The sequence below is a fragment of the Ciconia boyciana genome, chromosome 3 (genome assembly GCF_034638445.1).
Source record: "Ciconia boyciana chromosome 3, ASM3463844v1, whole genome shotgun sequence".
Lineage (NCBI taxonomy): Eukaryota > Metazoa > Chordata > Aves > Ciconiiformes > Ciconiidae > Ciconia > Ciconia boyciana.
In genome coordinates, this window is record NC_132936.1 from 38,373,318 (window position 1) to 38,377,972 (window position 4,655).

Below are 4,655 nucleotides of genomic sequence, written 5' to 3' on the forward strand. Positions count from 1 at the left end.
TACCAGGGCTGAACAGCAGAAAAAAGCTTTCAGTCACTGAAGCATTGCTTTTCTTTCTTTTTTTTATTTTTATTTTTTAAGAATGTCTCAGAAGTGCTCTGAACAAAACATTTCGAGTTAACTTTATAGAGTATTTTTTGAAACTAGTGTCTTTTATTAAAAAATAGAGTGGAAACTTTTCATGTTCCTAGATGTGTGGGAAAGGTTTTGGGACAGGGTCAGAGTTAAGGTTTCTAATTTCCTTCATTATTGTTTCTGGACATTCAATTTTTAAAAGTAAAATATGATACTTTTTTAATAGACCCAGGTTGTTTTGCCTGAGAAATTCTCTTGCACTACAGTCTCTGTGTGTTTGCTTTGTGAATTATTACATAATTGAAAGTTAAGTTTGTAAATTATTTGCTTGGCCTGATGCAGACTTAATATTCCCCAGTGCCAGAAGAAAAGTGGAGCATGCACCTCACATGCAGTCTCAGAGAGCCCTCCACGCGGCTGCTTCTGCTGATGGGAATCTGGCATATGCTCCTCCTGCACCTGCTGCTTTGCTGTTGCTCAGGGACATATTGTTGCTCTCACATCATCTGCTCCTGATCTGTTTTCAACATCTGCCAAAAACCCAAGGACACATGCAAGCTTTTCTGTAGTGGAATGGAAGCAAATACATTTTCTTTCATATGAAAAATGTGCCCATGCACAAGAATTATCAAGTACTGTACTCTGTGTTACCATACGCAGATCCTTCTTGGGAGAACTTTGAAATCAGATCTGGACTGGCATCAAGGCCTTATTAACTGGAGTTTTTCCATTGATTCTGATGGCTTCTGAATGAGGCCGCATCAAAGAAGCTGGCATACATTCAAACGGTCTCTGATGAATAACAAAGGCATTTCCAAGGCGGCTGCTACCATTCACGTGCAGTCTTGTCTGAGTCAGGAGAGTAGCTTCTCTGGACACAAGCCTGTGGAAAAGAAGAAAGATAAGAAACGAGTTGGGAAAGCACAGCTTGATAATAGCACAATCAATACACCCAAAATTTAAGAACTGCCACCAAATTGTTTGATCCTCACCAAAAGTAAATGCAGTTGCCATTTAGTGTTGCTTTCTTTTTTTTTAGTTTTTGCTCTTGTCTATGAGGGTATAGGTAGAAACTCAAACTTAGTACTGTCTCTCAGCCTTGCCACTTCCCAAAATATATGCACTATTGTGATGCTGATGGTAGAAAATAAAATAACCCTCATGGTAGCAATGTGTGTTTTCTCTGCGTGGTATAGTCATGAGTATCTTACTTCAAACAAATTTGTTATAGAAGTAGTGAAAAAGCACCTTTGGAGGGACCTATTAGCATGCTGAATGACATAAATTATTCTGAAAGTCAGACGTTAAGCACTCTGCACAGTGGTATAGGCAGCTGTCACTGGGTTATGTCAAAGCAAAGTGCTCAGTGGGGGTCCTTTTAGGTCCACCCTCACGCTACTCTGTGACAAGCCAGAGAAGAGTATACTAAAACATTAATGAATGTTTTCATCTACCAATGAAAATCACCTTTCATAGAATATTTTTCTCAGGGATTTTTTCTTTATGATTAAAACCCTTCCCAAAGCGCAGTAGGGAATACCTTCCACAAAAAGATTAGTTAGAGAAATTAAACCATTCTTTGTAATGCACACCGCAGAAATTGTCATGCTATGAGTAACTGCACATTCAGTTGCATGCCATGAGAGTATTGTGGGATTAGGAAACATTCAGGATAAAGCCATTTTGCCCTCAAAATTACTGAAGCCAAGATTACAACTGATTCTACCTAGGCACCTGGAAGGAAGAGAGAATAGCTATCTATTCAGCATATCCATGATAATGGGTATGCTCTGTTTAGATAGAAAACCTGTGTTCTCCTCACTGCTTGCTTAATGTGAAATCTGTGTGGGTTTTTAAAGCACAGAAGACTTAGGAACAGTATGGGTTTAATTTATTTTAACTATAGGATGATTGCTTATAGCACTCAGTTTTAAACTGAGTAGAAATCAAATGAAGTCTAATGCATACCTTTGCTCTCAATACAATCAAACAGCTGTCAATAAAATAAATAACCATGGGATTTTGTACATTTGTGTGTGTGTATACACATTCCACATATTTTATATACACCAAAAATCATTACGTGCAGGTGCAAGTAAGTGTCTAAAAGTCTAAGTGCTCCAATCCCTTCCATGAAAAATCTAATGTGTTTCACAGAAATGAAAAGTGTGATGACAGACATGTAACCAGTGTGACTGATATAATGGTACATGGCAACAGTGAAAAGAGAAATAATAAGAAAATTTTACTTGAGAAAGTAATGATATGCTTTAGTCCAGGGGATCCCAGGCTTTTCTCCCTCCGTGTGTTACCACCAGCAGTGGTGACACAGATCACTTGTAGCAACGTCCAGGGCGGCAGCTAGGAAATGTGCTTTTCAGAACACAAACTGCAGGGGAACTTTGGAAGAGGTGCTAATATGTACTCTTCGTGCACGTGGCAGGAATCCAGCTTACATTTGCAGTTATGCTCTAAAAAACTACCTTAAGCGATATCTCATATATTTTATCCACACAAGGATGAAATCCGTTCTAGTTCTTATCTAGCCTGCAATACATGAAACAGTCTCAAGCAGGCCGATAGATTGCTGGGATGATACCTAACAGAAAGCAAGGTACAAACAAAATATCTGGCACTAAAATATTAAAGAAACGAGCACAGATCTCTGGAGTTGGGGAAATTTAGCAGTTCTCTCCTCCTATGCAAAAGCCTTACTCTCTTGTATTTGCAGGACTTCTGAATTTTCAAGATATTAATTCCAGAAAACCCACACCTCAGGGATGGCAACAGCTCTGCGTACTGCCACAAGAATATTCTCACTTGCTCCATCTTTTTCTCTTATGCATACGCACACATGCAAACCCAGGCACAAGGGTCAGTTTTACAAGAGCTGAGAGGTTACAGTACCCCTTTACGCAGTGCCAAGTCTGGGTACATTTGAACAAATAATCCTGTCTAGCTTTTATTTCTTTTCACTTCCCACCTTTGCAGGGAAGAGGTGTCATGCATAATGTCACCAGACACTGTCTTTAAATGTCCTTTGGCATTTTAAAATATGCTAAAATCCCTCTGCAGATATGTTACAGCCTTTAAAGTAGTTATTGAGGAAGACACACAAGGCTTTTTTTGTGCTCAGCAATATCCTTATTTCTGGCTGGTCTAAAGACCAGTGCTGTGGAAAGGAACGTCATGCAAGAAAGTTTGAAAACAGCTAGGAGGAACACAGCGTTCCAAACCTGAATATCTCCAAAAATAACTCTAAAGCAGCTAGTATGAGTAAGAGTTAAAAGAATGAGCAAAGAGGAGAGTGACTGGCTGAAGGAGTGAGTTTTTCCAGACAATTAAGAGAAATATAACTAGTGTTTGTTTGTTTTGCAAAGAAAAATCCCACACAGTATCTGAAAGCCAGACACCCTCATAAAGGGACCCACATAAATCACTCTCCTCTCCTCTCCCTGTCTCTGCGCAGTGATCCCTGTCCAGAGCGACAGACAGCTCCTCTTCTCCTCCTGTATGGGCCTCAGCCGCGTCTCTGCTGGAGCTGTTTGTCTGCAGTGATTCATCCCAGGATGTGAACCAGGAAAAGCAGGCTAAACTGTCTCTCCTGCTAGGAGGGAGGGGAAAAAAGCGACCCACGTGTTCCCAAAGCCTGTATGTGTCTCATTCTCTCTGAAAGGGAGAAATAACTGCAGGGCTGGATTTCTGGGTTTCAGAAGACCACAGAATTTTAAACATCAGGGATGTTTTCAATAAACACTGTAGATGTTTGGCTCATAACCTTGTTCAGATTATGCATTTCAGTCTGCATACTGCGGAAATCTGTCTCCACAACATATGTCAGCAACCTGAGCAACTTTCTCAGTGCTGGAACAACATGAAATCTGCTGCTCTCCCTTCATCTTGCTGCTGGCACCCATGACTCTCGTTTGCCTTAAGTCACCAGACTGGGAGGGGGGTCAAGGGGAGGGGGAAGAGGCAGCCAAAGGGTTGACCTGGTGCATGCACTCCTGGAGCTTTGGTGGATGCATAAACTTCTTGGAGCAGATTCTCCCATCTCTTTCCTTGTCTCTGATCCACTGTCTTCCTTTACCCACGCTGGAGCATGACAGGACTCCTGATTTTTAAGAGCTCAAACAGACCAGGAAACTTGTATTTTTTGGCTTATTCCACCAATTCCTGCTTTTTCCTCAGAAAATCTTTACTTCCTCTAAAGTAAGACTAAGGTCTTGTTATGATAACCATAACAGGCTTCAGATAAAACAAAAGTAAAACAAAATAAAACCTCCATACATTTCTTTCACTGTCTTCCTCCATCTGTCTGTACCATACCTGCTTCTAAGTTTAGGACTCATCCTCCTTGGTGAGAAAAAGCTTCTTGTGAAGGATGTGCTGAGGAATCATTGTCCAAGAGCGATGTCAAAGCCTGGAAGCTTAAACCTGTCAAATCTGTATCTGACAAGGTATTGATAAACAGTGGTCCCTGATGGGAGAAATTGCCATGCAAGCCATTCAGAAACTTTGCAAGAAAAATGCAAGAATGTGTATTAGTAGCTTATCTACCAAAGCTAGGGGCAAATATA

At 40.6% G+C, this 4,655-nt stretch overlaps 1 long non-coding RNA gene across 1 annotated transcript; it reads right to left on the bottom strand.

The window, feature by feature from the left end:
• Positions 1-364: 364 nt before the first annotated feature.
• LOC140650012 (uncharacterized) lies at positions 365-3,609 on the bottom strand. The gene is made up of 3 exons (XR_012041820.1): positions 3,507-3,609; positions 727-958; positions 365-605 (listed from the first exon to the last, which is right to left on the bottom strand). It is a non-coding gene; the product is annotated as an uncharacterized lncRNA (long non-coding RNA).
• Between the last annotated feature and the right edge of the window lie 1,046 nt (positions 3,610-4,655).